Below are 16,912 nucleotides of genomic sequence, written 5' to 3' on the forward strand. Positions count from 1 at the left end.
AAGTGAGTCATGTGAGTAGGGCTGGTGTAAAATAAAAGCAGTGTTTAGCTGTGAGGTGGGGATCAAAGTCTGGGAAAATGCATGGCTTGTATTAATGCCTGTGTAGGGGGAAAGGCCAGACTGGTCCAAAAAAGAATGGATGGGAGACGCAGGCAGCAAGGAATAAAACTGAAGACACTGTCCTGCATCTGGTCTGTGTTCTTTTAAAATCATGTCCTGTTCCCATCTGAAGAGAGATATATTTCCTTGACAAAAAGAAAAATGTATAATATCAGAATTATTCAGTGTAGCAGCATCTTTTTAAAATATTCCTGCTAAAACAAACATTAAAAGCAACCAAAAAGCAATTAGGATTCTGTAAATCCCCCATGAGCCTTATGCCCATCATTTCAGCTCTGAAGGGTCTGCATGTGGAAGACCACTTCAAGACATAGAAATCAGTGAATGCAGATCCACTCTGGGAATGGTTTCGGGTTGCCCACAGGTGAACTGGACCATCATCCTACCTCTATGACCAACCATAAAAACTGTGGCATGTTTGAAATTGGAATGATTCACAACTTTTCTTCCCCAAAACATGACTGAACTACCATCCAAAACTGTGTTCACTGAGGAGCAGCGTCAGCCATGTTTTCCTATTGGATTCCAAGTTAATGTAGCACAAAACTGGCCAGAGGCGAGCCTCCCATCTTACTTTCATCATTTGCATTTCTCATTTCATCTTTACACTTGTAATCTCCCAGACATCCCATGCTGTTTTAATTATGCATGCATCCATAATTTTGCACATGCCACATGCTTTTCTCTTTGCCTAGAGTTCTGTAACCCCAACTCAATCTGTCCAAACAATTATTATTCTTCCTTAGGAACTCAGGGTAAATAGCATTTATTCTAGGACATCACTGACTCCATCAAAATGCCTTGAGAAATATCTAGACATGTATTCTCTCCCTGATCTGCGAAAACTGAACCATATGAATACTTTGTGTTATACTTAATCACACATTGAATTATAATTATCAGTTTGTATATATAACTTAGCAGGTCTATACTATTCCATAGCCCTCATTTTATGCCATAATCTATCTTTGGCAACATTTTATTGCTCTACCCTTGTTTATCTTTCACTTTATCGTCCTCACCTGCCTCTAATTCCTATTGTTTTAAGAGTTTGTAACATTTTATGGAATATTTTGAGTCTTTATGGGGCAAGATGAGGTATATAAAAATGAACACATGTGTGAATAAACAAAGAAATAACCTCTCCTGTTGTTTGTGCAATTCTGGAAGAAACCACGGTCTTTTGGTGACCTTTGATGTTCTAGAATATAGCAAAACAGATAGCATATGGCCAATGCTCAATCCAGTTTGGTTCAAAAACCAGACTGTAACTTTTCTTTCAGAGCTACTTTGGATACTTTGAAACAAATAAATTATCATTTCCAAATTAACTGATACATGCATTGAATGAAAATTCACATGCTTTTAAATGTGAATAGAGTGTTATTTTGGTTATATAGATGAGCAAGAATATTTTCAAGTGTTTTTCTCAGTCACATCAAATTGACCAATTTCATTATATTGTAAATCTTCATGCTAGAGAAAAAGCATAAATAACAAGGAGAGGCATACTATGCTAATGTAAACTGACAACCTCCTGCTTTAAAATCACTTCTCTGCATAGTGCTGACCTTATGACTCCATTGCTTTGCCATAAAAATAATGAAAATTTATTTAAAATGTGCATACAATATTTCTAGTCAAGATGGCAGCTAGGTAAACATGGCTCACCTCTTCACACAACCACACTGAAATTACAACTAAAATACAAAACAACCCTTACATGGAAATGTCAGAAATTGAGTTGAATTGAAGTCTGGCAACTATAGAATTAAAGAAACCACATCTATTCAGACTGGTAGGTGGGGTAGAATTGTGGAATGGCTGGTCCCTCATCCACATGTGGTGAGTAAAAATTCAGGAGGGTTATCTCAGGAGTGAGGAGTCCCAACCTCACACCAGGACCTCCAAACCAAGGTTCCAGTGTCAGGAAGATAAGTCCTCATAACTTCTGGTCACAAAAAAACAGTGGGGATTGAGTCAATGAAAAAAACTCTGGAGTCCCAACCAGTTCCCCTTAAATACCCACATATGGACTTACTTGGACTCAGTCCCTCTGAGCTCCAGCACCTGAGTAGCAGCTTGGAAAGGACCGGTGGCATACAGAGAGGAACCAAAGTGTCTGGTATCAAGGCAGGAGCCGGGGAACAGCTTTCACCCAGGCACAAATTCAAGCTGAGGACATTGTCCCTTTTCTGAGCCCTCCACCCACAGAGCACAGAGCTAGAAGGTGGGTGCTATATCTGAGACTTTGTTACCTGGCTAACACTATTTGACCTGCCCCGGAGATCCCCTAATACTCTGTCACACCTAACTTATGGGCCCACCCATACTGTTAAATTAACTGTGTCTTTTCCATATGAATGGCTGTTCTTGGCTCATGCTTTACAACTTCCTAAATCCTCTCAAACAAGCAACAGCCAGCCTCAGTAAACCTCTAGCCCTCATACCACTTGTTAAGTGGCCCCAGGCCTGGCACTAGCAGCAGCCAGCCTAGATTCACAGCTTGGCTTCACCTGGGAATCTCCAAGCCCAGCACAAGTAGCAACCATTTCAGATTGCTTTAGAGCTCATGCAGGGTGGCCCTAGGGAGAACACAGGTGAGGGCTGACCATGGCCTGCAGCATCCATGAAACCCCAGAGCTTGTGCAACTAGTGGACAGCTACAGACCACAGCAGATCACCACCACCCTGCCCCTGCACAGCTCAACCTCCACGGAGGGAAGAGATTAGTGGTCAGTGGTCACAGCTAGTCCTTGCAGCTGACTGGCCTGGGTGTATCCCACCCATTGATCTGCCAACAGCAATCAAGGCTTAACTGCAAGAGGAGGGTGTACTGAGTCAACACAAAGGGCACATCTTGAGTACTGAGATTAGGTGATAAGGGTGGATGTGCCACTGGACCCCACAGGACAGCTACTACATTATGCCATACTACCAAGACAGGGTGTCAAAACAGCTCTACCTAAATACACAGAAACAAACACAGGGAGGCTGCCAAAATGAGGAGACAAAGAAATATGACCCAAATGAAAGAACAGATCAAAACTCCATAAAAAGAACTAAACAATATGGAGATAAGCAATCTACCAGTTGCAGAGTTTAAAACGATGGTTATTAGGATGCTCAAGGAACTTAGTGAGGACCTCAACAGCATAAAAAAGATATAGTCAGAAACTAAGGATACATGATTTGAAATAAAGAACAATTTACAGGGAAACAACAGTAGAGTGGATGAAGCCAAGAGTCAAATCAATGATTTGGAACATAAGAAAGCATAAAACAACCAATCAGAACAACAAGAAGAAAAAAGAATCCAAAAAAATGAGGATAGTGAAAGCAGCCTCTGAAACAACTTCAAGAATTCCAATAGTCACATCATAGAGGTGCCAGAAGAAGAGAAAGAACAAGAAATTAGCAATCTATTTGAAAAAATAGTGAAAGAAACCTTCCTTAATTTTGACAGAAGTAGACATGCAAGTTCATGGAAGCACAGAAAATCCCAAATAAGATGGATACAAAAAGGCTCACTCCAAGACACATCATAATTAAAAAGGCAAACATTAAAAATAAAAAAAAGAATCTTAAAAGCAGCAAGAGAAAAAAATTGGTTACCTATAGGAAAGTTCCCATAAGACTGTCAGCTGATTTCTCAAAAGAAACTTTGCAGGGTAAAAGGGACTGGCAAGAAATATTCAAAGTCATGTAAAGCAGGAACCTACTGCCAAGATCGGTCTACCCAGCAAAGATATTATTTAGAATTAAAAAGCAAATAAAGACCTTCCCAGGCAAGAAAAATCTTAAGGAGTTCATCATCACCAAGCCATTATTATATGAAATGTTAAAGGGAGTTATTTAAGAAAAAGAAGGTCATAACTATAAACAATAGCATAAAATGGCAATATATATCTATCAATGATTGAACCTAAAAAATAAACTAAGCAAACAAGAACAGAAAGGATACAGAGAGCATTTTGGTGGTTGCTAGTGGGAGGTGGGCTGCGGGAGAATGGGTGAAGAGGTGAGGGAATTAAGGAGTACAAATAGGTAGTTACAGAATGGTCATGGGGATGTAAAGTATATACCCCTAGGAAACAAGGTAGTCAGAGAACTTACCCATGACCTATGAACATGAACAATCATGTGGGAATTGCCTGAGGGAGTGGGGGTTGCCAGATGGATAGGTGAAAGGGGGACAAATTGGGACAACTGTAATATTATAATGTATAAAATATAAGGAAAAAGAAAAAAGGTGCATATGTATTTAAAATAAATAAAACAGTGAAGTAGATAAAAGGGTGTTTTTTAAAAAAAATAACTGCTTTGCTCAATTAAGTTGAATTGTTTTTATATGACTGTTATCCCATGCAGATGTATCTGATGGACTAAAATGTGTATACCTGTACAAATATATATATTGGAAATTTAAGAAAGGTAATAGATTGAATATTCATCATGATGGTATAATCAAATTATGCATAGTTTTAAGAATAATTTCTTCTGATAGACCCATATTATATTAATTAGTTAATTAAACAAATAATTATTAAGAACCTGATTTATGCCAGGCCCCTCTGTTATTCTGAGGACTAAGCAGTGAACAAATCAGGTGAAATTCCTGCCCTTAGTTAACTAATATTCTAAGAAGATAGATAATCAACAAACACATGCACTATATACTTGTTAAATAATAATAACAAAAACCAAAGCCGTACAAGGAAAACAGGTGAATTGTAGTGTTGTTTTAAGTCAGTAGGCCAAAGCCAAATCTCTCCGAAGAGGTAACACAAGAATCCTGGCCAAGGAGGCAGCACAGGCAAATGCTTTCCTTCTGTTTTACTAAAGATTCCGCACAGACTATCTCAGCTCACTTTTTAAATGGTAAAAGCTGTACAACAGAAACAGTTGGTACACAGAGAGAGTCTCCTCAAGTCATCAGTTACTGATGTTTGATCAAGGAAGGAGCTCTTGTACTTCCTTTTGTCATCTTGCTTACTAATTGTTAGTTATCATCATCTTGAGAAATATAAAAAGCAAAAATAAATGTGTAGATGGAATGAAATAATAAAACATAAAAGAATCAACTACAATGTAATGAGAGAGTTGATGTTGGCCCAAAACAGTGGTGATTTGAAAGTCCTGAATGAACAAGTATTTTCTTAAAGGAGAGGTGAAACCAGTTAGAAGTCCCCTGTCTACCTCCAAACTCCAGCAAGTCTCATCTGTAATTATTGATTTTTAAAAAGTCCACACTAAATAGATTCCACTATTTATGATGATAATTATGAAGTGAAAATAATAAAGAGATCAAAAGCTGCTTCTCTAATGAAAAATATACAGGATTAAAACTTTAAAAAGAGGTCACAGTATTAAGATAAACTGAAAAGAAAATCATTCTGGAGATTGATGACATGACATTATAGGCTTGAAATAGTGTCTTATGACTTTAAATTCACATTTTGATCTGCCACTTAGGCTGGTGACATATTAAAGTCTATTAACCTCAGTTATTCTGTCCTCTAAGGAACTTTGGATACTGCAAGAACAACTTTAAAATGAAATAGATTTTGTTCTGTTTTATAAGATATGCAATTTGACCTTTTATGTTTTTAACAGAAATGCTTAGTTATTCGAAAAGTGGTTTGATTCACCACTATATTGGCCATAAAATATTTCTTCCCATAATGTCCCTTTTGCCCTTTCTTTTGTCATTAGCATATATTTTATACTTTCAGTTCAATGCCTGAGACCATTTCCATGGAGAGAGACTCCTAGATGATTTGTGAAATTAAAATACTATACCCAGGTCAAATTCATTGGTAAGAAAAATATGTAAAGACTTGAAACATTTTTTATTGATCTTTCCTAGGCTCAAGATGCAGATGTAAACACTGAGAGAGATAGGGAGGGAAAGACATAAGAGGCAGAAGGAAAACCTTGCTGAAGACTATTGAACAGAGGCTGTGGGGAGAGGGGGCTGGTCCTGGCAGCACAGCCTGGCTGCAGGAGAGGCCAGAGCTGGGGCCCAGAGTGAGCGAGGGGCAGACAGACGGCTGTGCTGTTGGACAGTGTGCACCTTCTCTCTGTCAGCCACCAGCCTAACAATGGCCATGACATCACATTACCTTGAGAAATAATTTCAAATGTTCACTTCATAAGGAAGTGAGCAATCATTCCCTCCCTTTAGTGTAGTTATACTGGCATCTACTTCTGGAAGCAGATCAAGTTTGAGTCTTCAAAGCTAGCTATCAGATGTTATAAGAGTAAGAAAATCAGTTTCCTGACTAGTCCTGGGAAAAATACTGTGGATCTGAATGAAGGCAGAGGAGAAGGAAAAGTATGACTGGAAATTCCAGGGTAAATACAGAGAAAAGCCTCAGAGGGGTGTCCAAACCACGGCCCATGGGCCACATGCAGCCCAGCATGGCTATGAATGTGGCCCAACACAAAACTGTAAATTTACTTTAAAAATTATGAGAATTTTTTGTGATTACATGTTGCAGTGTATTTAATATGTGACCCAAGATACGTCTTCTTCCAGTGTAGCCCAGAGATGTCAAAAAATTAGCTACCCCTACAGGCTTAGAACAAGGATCAGAAACTCAAGGTTCTAACGAGAATAGTGAGGTCAAGTATGTGATGAGATTGGCCAGGTGAACTGGAGAGCACATGCCTCATCAAAAGCTTCAGGCGGTGGACCAGTTCAGAGACAGGGTAGAAGAAGCAGGAAAACTAGGTTTTGTGTACACTTCAAATTTTTAATTATTTAATTAACTTATTTATATTTAATGTAAGTATCATTTTTATTGCCTTTGAACTTTTTTCCAGCTTTATTAAGGTATGCTTAACAAATAAAGAATTGTACCTTTCTAATATATACAATTAGACAGATTTGGACACATGCTGCAACTGAGACACCATCACTGGAGGGGGGATGGGCAAAAAAAGGAAGGGGGCTATAGTCAATAACTATGTGATTAGTGACAGATGACTGCTAGAATTAGTGGGACTGATCACATTGTAAGGTATAAAAATATCAAACTACCATATTATATACCTGAAACTAACATAACCAATATAAGATTGTATACCAACCATAATTAAATTTTTAGGAAAAAAGGCACTTGGGAAAGTTTTGAATATTTAGACTGAGTGAAGCTAAAATAATTTCCAATTACACAGGGGTACATTAAATGAATTCAATTCATAATGTTTGTTTTGAAGGACATTTGTTTCTATATGTGGGCAGATTTTGCATATATATATATATATATATATATAATTATACCACTACTTATGTATGAATATAGCATTAATAATAACATAATTAATAACAACATATAATAATAGAACTAAATTGTGTGCACATGTTTGTGTGTGTGTTAGGATGCCTGGGAGAGAGTCCGAGGGGCATTCTGAGCACTGCGGAAGCTCAGGCACTTCACCCCACTCATTTAATCCTCAGCGCACCGCTTGAGGAGCAGCGCCCCTACCATTCATTGCCTGGCAGGAATGCTGTCAGGATCAAATCACATTACAGGTGAGAGTGTTTTGTCAAAAGCCATAATGTTTTAAGTAAGCCTTAACATTTGGTAATGCACTCTTGCATTTTTTCATATAATTTGTTCTTGAAACAAAGGAGAAAATATAAGGCCTGTGATCGTTGACATCACTTAGTCACAGCCACAGTAGGCAGAGCACTGCAGTATAACTTAACCCTACCAACTTGTCAGTATGGAAGTTAGCTGACTGTTTGCCAACAAAATCTCTCAATACCATTTGCTTCCTGAAATTAATAAACTAGCAGGAGAATTCACTGATAGGGGCTTAGAACACTTTGTCTTTTGTGGTTTAGAAAGAATATCCTACAAACCACCCATTCTTTTTGTGGGATTCTTTAACATTAAATACAGCTTGTCATGGCACAATATTATACAATTATTCTAGTTGAGTAACCTCTTTCCAAAAGCACAATAAAGAGAAACTGAGCATAAATTTACACAATATTCATTATTCAACGGTGTCAACATGGTCAGCAAACTCCAGAATGTAGTCATAGGAACAAATGGAAAGCTCTGCTAGTCCTGGGCATGGTGGGAATTTCTCACTCAACTCCTCACAACTCAGAGTGGATTACCGTAATAATTCTTAGAATTTTATCCAAGGCTATAGAACTAATCCTTCTTGATATGATATAAAATGTGAGTATGAGTTAAGTCTGTATTTGCAGATTTCATTCCTATACATTGATGAGGATTAAGATAAAATTATCAGTTGAAAGAAGGTTAAGAAAACTATATTTAATCCCAGTAAGACTACTTTTAGACTGTCCTGTGACCGCAGACAATTTAACTCCCATTTCCTCATGTTAGTGTCCTAATGCATAAAACTCGAGGATTGGATTAGGTCATCTCCAAGGTTCCATGAAGTTCCAGTTTTGACTTTGGAGTTTGAGAACAAAAAGTTGATGTTAAGTATGTACCAGAGCCATGTGAGCAACGAATAAATATTTATTATTATTCCACTTTGGCTCACTGTTTTCTTTCTCTAAAACATTTCAAAATTATCACTGCTTTACATAAAATATCATTTCATATTAAATATCATATAAAATCATATAAAATATCACTGTTTTCTTTAAAACATTCCAAAATGATCACTGCTTTAATATAAAATACCATTTTATATTAAATATCATATAAAATATCACTGCTTTAATATAAAATATTTTATACTAAATATAATAAAATATTATTTCTCAAAATGATATTTTTATATCATTTCTCTTTCATAAGATGTTAAAATTTCATAAGGTTAAAATTAAGTTTGCTCAATCACTTTTTTGAATTGGGAAATGGAAAAACAGTGTACATATTTTTGTTTGTGTTTTATTTAGCCTTGGGTGTATTTTGCATATCCATTTCAGAAGTGAAAATAATCTTCAATACCTTCCATGAATGTCTGAAAGCATTTCTCTGTAGAGCTATTCAAAGAAGTTCTCTGATCTCAAAGACTCCGACAGGGCATTAAGCCTGCGTGCGCTGGCCTTCAAGGAATAATGATACTCATGACTGCAAAGTCAGGAGATAACTGATGATATAGTCAACGGGAGTGATGTGATTTCTGCTTTAATGTGCAACTTTTTCATAAGCAGTGTCTCCCAGAAAACATGGCTTGAAAAATAGCAAACGCCTTTTGATTTATTTATCTATTTCCATAGTTGGGAGAATTGACAGGTTGTCAGACAATCTCCATAGAACACTATTAGTCTGAAGAACTAAAATTTATTTTACTATCTTGTCTTATACCTTTCAAAAGTAATTTAGAATTAAGGTTAAATTTCAACCTACAGGCATGGTTAAGATTGCTTATCAACCGCAATTACTTATTTATTGCATTTTTTAAGTAGGCTGGTGGTGGGAAGGGTTAAAATACAAGACAAGTCCTGCCTTGTCATGTGGGAGTGCACATGTGTATGCACATGTGCATTCACACACACACGCATGCACACCCACCATTAGGTAACTATAAAGGCCTAAACTGCATGAAACTAATAATCCACGAAATGAGAGTTTAGAACAGAAATATCAGCGAAAGATTGTTACAAAGGAACTCTCCTTTGAAGCAGGTGGGACTTGAAATAAAGCATGAAGGATAGCTAGAATTTGGATGGATAGAAAAGACAGTGAAAGAACATTCTCAGGAAATACAAAGAAAATATGTTCAGAGCATTTGGAGCTCAGCCCGACCAATTTGTTGGGAAGAAAGAAACAAAAAAAATTGTCCCTACCTTTTATCAGAGTGTAATAAATACATTGAACAATAAGGAAGTGCCAAAGGGCCCTTCACACTGGGTAAAGATCTTCATCTAATAAATAATATGGAGTTGGGAGTATGGAAACAATCCATTAATGAGAAAATGTGGCAATACCATGAAAAATGGACTAACTCTGTAAAGCAAGCAAAAAGTTAGGAGACCCTTCCAAAAATCTCAGGACAAAGTGAATATGGTCTGCCATGAAAGTAAAAAAAAAAAAAAAAAAAAGACAAAAACATGGCATTTGATGAAAAACACTCGTGGCATTTATTTGCATAACTGCTTCAAAGTAGAAAGTAGAAAGAACCTTGAGAGACTGAATTAAAAGCTCCAGTACAGAGAGAGAAATAAAATCTTTAGGAAGAGGAGCCAATTTGAGATAGATGTTGGAAGAGAAAAATAGGGGTGTTGAGTTTGAATTTTAATGTGGCAAATATAGAATTATAGAATGCAGAAGAGAATTTGAATATGATGAATATATTTGAGAACTATCAACTTGAAACCACAAAAGTAGATGTATCATATATGAAAAATAAGTATGGTATGGTTTGTAATATTTGTAAGGTTACAAAAATTTGGAGAATATAATGAAATTATAAATCTTCTCCCCAGGTAAAAGAAATGCTCATACTAAAATCAACAAAAGTTTGCATGTAATTTCAAGAGGTTTTCGGACTTCATTGATCTTGTCTAAATCTCGGGATAGCAACATTCGCTTTGGATAACCAAGAGCATGAGAAAGCAACATCTGAAAAAAGATAATTTCTACTATTTGCTTAGCACTGGTTATATGCCAAGTATTATTTTATTAATTTTGTTAATTTCCATAATAGTGAATGATGTAAAAATTATTTTCTTCTTTTGCAGGAAATTTCCAGAAAGTAAGAAGAAAATAAGGGAATTGAGGATTCTTGCACCTGAGCCTTGATACATCTATCTTTACCTTCACTAAAGAGAAGTTATTCTGATGCTTTTAAAATGGTAAAGAAACTTTTGCAATAGAGAGCTTGAATTCAATTTCAAATACAGCAAAGACAGGTGGGAATTTATATCCCATGAGCAGAGTGAGGGAGTTAGCAGATGAAAATTTATTAAGGAATTTGATTAGATATTAAGGGGACTGTTCTTGCTAAACTATATTACTGATAAAGGCAGATAAAAGTGATCAGACAAAACTATTGGTGGAAGTCTCCATCAACCTCTTCCCTTTGCATTCATATCTTCATTAAAAAATGTTTATCCATCTCTAATTACATTATATGCACCAGGTTAAAGATATTAATGTCAATTAGACAGGATGTCCCTACCCTTATGAAGCTTGGTAATTTCTACTCCTTTACATCCCAGCTCAGAGATATATTTCCCTCTGAAGATTTCTCTGACTCTACCTCACCAGGATCCACATCCCCCATAACAGACGTACCTCCCCAAGCTATAACTCTCCCCATTTTACTATCTATGTATCCTATCAGATTGTCAACCCTTTGAGGAAATCAGTTATGCCAGGTTCCCTCATTCCCAATAACAAGCACTAAACCTCCACAAGCAGTAACTCTGAATATAGTCAATGAAGTTTGCAAAATATAAACAATGGAAGCCAGAAACAGATTAGTGACAGCAAAGCTCTAACCAAGAGAGATGCCAAGGATATGCTGTTTCTCAGATATAAAGACTACAGAAAAAATTAAATGAATGAGGAATTGAAGCTATACTATCAAAAGTAGGAGTATAGGAGTACCAAGGTCCTTCTGCGTTCCCAGCAGGCCGAATGGCAAAGGATCTGGGATTTTAAGTAGTTCATCAGAACACAGACCATGGGCTTGATCCCAAAGCAAATGACTCTTGGCTCTGGAAGCAGCTATAATACTTATAGCTAGTAGAAGTTGACAGAGCCCAGTTTAACTCATGATTTAGTACATTGCATTTTATGGACCTTCCTTTCCTCTTCAGTAAAATGTAGCCTGGGGGTAGGGGGAGTGTCCGGAGTGAAATACATAACTACATAGTGCAACACATATAAGCAGTAATTCTAAGCTATGATCCCATGGCCAACATGTGTGTTTTTGAGTCAGAGGTTGTTAAAGGAATTAAAGAAAAGGTGACAAGGAAGTTGTGGTGGATAATGAGGTCTAATTAATAGCATATTATTTCTATCTTTGACAGCCACTCTCCAGCACAACTATTATTCCTTACATTCAAACTGAAAATATAATGATAAAAGAACATTGAATCAGGGGGAAAAAAGGATAATTTGTTTAACACATGGACTCTAAAGACCAATTGTCTGGGTTGAGACCTAACTCTGGTACCTTCTAGCTATGTGACCACAGGCAAATACCTAAACTCTTTGCACTTTAATTTCCTCCTAAGACAAACGGGAATGATCATACCTTCTTCATGTGGTTCTTACGAGAATCACACCAACCAATACCAGTGGAAAGCAAGAGCATTACTAGGCAGATAATAAAAGCTCCTGAAATGCTTGACATTATTATAGAGAAAGAATACCAAAATCAGTTGAATAGCAAGTGTCAATCACTATAAGAAGCATTTTTACATAAATTATATAATTTGATTTTAGCTATCAAAAGATTGTAGATCAGAAGTCTAACATTCAAGTCTTTTCACCAATCTCTACATCAGAGTGTCAGTGGTTCTTATTACCTGAGCACTACACGTGGGCTGTACCTGGTACCACTCTGATTCTGAATATTATTGGAATCTTATAATTAGCAGTATGAGGTAAATGTTGATTTAAAACCAAGAAGAAATTTAGAAGCCTCTTTGTAATGAATCTCTGTAGGCTTTTTCATATTTTGTTTTTCTATAAATTTAATATAATGACTGACTTTTTTATATCCGACTAATCTATTTGACATGACAGCCCAGGACATTATTTCCCTTAGTATCACTGAGAATCTAGAATAATATCGAAGAACAAACACTTCTATGTTTTGCTAACTCTGAGTCCAGATAGATTTCCTATTTTGTTTATACCTAAGTTCATAAACAACTTAGGTTTTATGTTTTTACCTATCCAGCACAAATAGCACAATTTGGTCTCATTAACCCATGTATGAATAATAATTTCAACTTTTCATTATTAGTGATGCAATATTCTATAGCCCTAAAAATAACAGCAGTATGTATAGAAAGTAAAGTAAGTTGGATCAGGAATAGAAATTGTTTTCAACTTTCCTCCTGTCTCTGATTTCCTCCCAAGTGATCACTTCCACATTGAGAACTCTTTGCCAACCCCCCAAACAAACATTTAGAGTTTAAATGCCAATATTGAGCATCTGCCTGCTTTAGAGCAATGACTAGAGAATAAAATTGGACAACATGAATGTGGTTTATTATCACTATGTGGTTCTGGATATAATGTGCCTTTGATTATTGGCACTTGTATTGCAAATTTCAGTTTACAGCAGAACAGTCATGTGTTTTTCATTCTTGTAACAATCCTATAAGTAGGTATCAATTTTCTTGTAGTCAACAAACCTTGAAACTGAGGTGCACATGAATGAGTCAGTAACAGGAGCAGGGCCAGACCCTCGCGAGTCTGCTGCCATGATTGCTGTCTCTATCCTTTCCTGCCCCGTCCTGCCCTGCTAATTCAAACACCAGTCTTCACAGTGCTAAGAGTAGAGTCACATTCTATAGTGATTTCATGTGTATTACCTGGGTTTTCAGTAAGATTATAGCAACATGTTAACAATACATGTAAGAGAACTCTAAACTCAGTCCATAAACTCTCATGAAAATAATGGTCCAATGCTTCATTGGTCTATTTATTTTTCAATAACTTTCATTTCAAAAAATAATTCACTTTTGCTACTTCACCCTGAAACCAAAAACTATAGACAACTGGTTCTCTTTGCAGGAATGAGCAGCATACAGAATGTTAATTGTTGGTGATCTAACAATGCAACAGTCATGTGCACCTTGTTGTCCAAACAACTGTAAAAAAGAGAAATTTCTAAATCCTATCAGGTCAGCGGTTCTCAGCTTTGCTACTCATTAGAATCACCTGAGGAGCTTTTGAGAAATGCCAGTGCCCAGGTCCCATCCCCAGAGACTCAGATTCAATTGGTTTGGCATGCTGCCTGGACACTAGGATTTTTTAATTGCTTTTATTGGGGTGACATTGGTTCATAAAAGCCATACAAGTGTCAAGTGTACAACTCAACAAAACATCATCTGCACACTGCATTGTGCTGGGCACAAGGACTTTTAAAAACTCCCTGAGTGATTTTAATGTGGAGCCAGGGCTGAGAAACACTAACTTAAGACATAAGCTGGAGCAGTGCTCCTCAATATTGGCCATAGATTAGAATTCCTTGAAGTACTTTTAAAAGTATTCATGCCAAGACCTCATCCCAAACCTGATAAAGTCAGAGGCTCTGTAAATATGTTTCAAAGATTAATAGTTTTTAAAGCTACACAATGACTTTGCCATGTAGTCACGTTTGAGGATTACTGCTCTAAAATTCTTACAACAGCCCTGGCAGGCGAGGCTCTGTTGGTTGGAATGTTGTCCCATAGACCAAAGGTCACAGGTTTGATTCCCAGTCAGGGAACATGTCTACATTGCAGGTTCAGTCCCCCGTTGGGGCATGTGCAGGAGGTAACTGATTGATGTTTCTCACTCTTTTTAAAATAAAATAAAATCCTTACAACTCAGTATGGGTTTATAGATAGCAAAAGTAGTCAAACAAACAAAAAAGCAACAAAAACACACACACACTAGCACCTGAAAGCGTGCTAGAATTGGAGAGTTTCTGGCTCTAAAAATATACTATATCAAAATCTACCTTTGAACTGAATCTTCCAGTAATTAGTATGTATATTTAAGTATGAGAAGTTCTCTTCTTAATTGCTTTTCTAAAGACCTGAGGGCAATGTTAGCTTTGCCCAATTCTCCCATTTCTTCTCATTTGACACTATTCTCAAGTATCATGTGAAAATGTACTGCTAACTAGGATACATGAGGAAATTTGCGTACTATACCTAATGGCCACACAGTAAAAATAGTCATTTCTGCCTTATTATCATTAAAAAATTATTTACTAAACTAAATCCTGAGCCTGAAATTCAGTACCCTTTATAATATAAACTGATTTACCACTTTTTTTCAACCTTTCACTTTCTATTCCCACCCTACACAATTCCCACATATAGAATGCTATGTTCTGAACCCAGCCAACCTGATCCCAGCTTTCCTGCCTATGTATCCATCTCTACCTGACATGCTTTCTTTCTGTTTTCAAGTACATAGTTTGAAGCTCAGTGTCGTTGAGCTCAGTGCTTTAATGTCAGTGCTCCATGAAGATTTCTCTGATTCCACCCCATCTGCAGATAGCAATAATCTCTCCTAGATTGAATATTCATAGTATCCTACCCATAACTCTCTTGGGTCTCATTTGACATTCTTCAAGTCAGTTTTCCAGACTTGCATTATATCCTCTCCTAGGTGATAAGTTATGTTAGGAAAGGGTCCATGAATAATTCGCTTTTATGAAATTCACACTACCTTTCTCAGCACCATATGTGTAGTAGGTATTTTTTTAATCTTATACTTCTTATAAGCTTTTATACTTAACCAGTTCAAGCCAGTCTTCTTAGCAGAGTGACATGTCTTACTCCCTCTGAACTTAAACAGCTTTCACTTTTCTCTGCTCATCAACTTGTCCCCGAATAGATCAGCATTTCACAAGCTACGGCCTTTGCAGAATGCGCGAATTGTGAGGGACTAAGGAAGAAAATTTATGGGACAGTTTGGAAATTTCATTCACCCAAACACCTTTTCTAAGAAACTTTTCACAGGCATTGTTTGCTCTCCATGACACACACATGGGATATTTTTGAATAATAGTAAGTGATAAGTCATCCAAGATATATTTAGAACTCCTGAGGCTTCCAAGGCTTTCAATGTCATCAACATTTCTTCCATTCCAAAAGAAAACAAGGGAGTTCTGACCAAAAGAGACAGAATATTACAATTGTATGATTGTTGGACTGAATGGGTGGAAATTTGGAATTAAACATTATCATAGGAAGAATACAAGGAAATAACAAAATACTGTGCTGCTTTTCTTAGGGAAACTCTTGTATTATAGGTGGATTCATTAAGGACCTTAGCATACTATTGATATGTTTGAGAAGTAAGAAAATAATTATTAAATTCAAACTATCTTAGGAAAAAAAGTTGCACTAATGATGGTCTTGGATGATTTGTATTCTATTCTGCTTCCTTGAAAAATATTAAAGAAAAGAGGGAGAGGGTATGAGTAGAAAAATACTTTTATCACTGTCAAAAGTCTCAGAAACTTCTATGATTTTGAGAAACAAGAACAAAGAAAGCCACAGCACCAGATAATAGAGGATACTAATTAGTAACTTAGAATTCATTAAAAACCATGCCAAAGTTGACCTGATATTTACAAAAATATGTCTGATCAGTTGTTCTCAAAGTACTTTCATAAAATATACTGGGATAAACCACATCATTTTATCAATGTGTAAAAATCCAAAAGAATAAGGCAGGAATGTAGACACTATTTTGTTGTTATTGCCCAGCCCAGCAGTTCCTAGTCAAAGGCAGTGATAAAGCACCCCTCCCATTTCCTACTAGATGACATTAGAATGGAGGGGTAAGTAGAATGGAGTGGATAAGTAGTTTAGTCTCTTCATGAATAAGGTCTTAGAAAAAGAGGTCAGATATATTTATTTTATATCTTTCTGATGTCTGTATTTATCTCTCTTGACTCCACATTCCAGGCAGTCCTGATAACTATGTCCTTTATTCTTATTTTCTATAAAATAATAAAAAGGTATTTCTGAAGATTTTAATTGATGATTCTGAAAATACAAGGTCTAAAATGGTAAGATTCTTGGTAGAGAATTGTTTTACACTGACTTTGTATCTCTTCAAATGTTTTTAAAATAAGGCCCCATTACCTCTGCATCATTGGT

The sequence above is a fragment of the Artibeus jamaicensis genome, unplaced genomic scaffold (genome assembly GCF_021234435.1).
Source record: "Artibeus jamaicensis isolate MK-2021 breed Jamaican fruit bat unplaced genomic scaffold, CSHL_Jam_final scaffold_474, whole genome shotgun sequence".
NCBI classification, from domain to species: domain Eukaryota; kingdom Metazoa; phylum Chordata; class Mammalia; order Chiroptera; family Phyllostomidae; genus Artibeus; species Artibeus jamaicensis.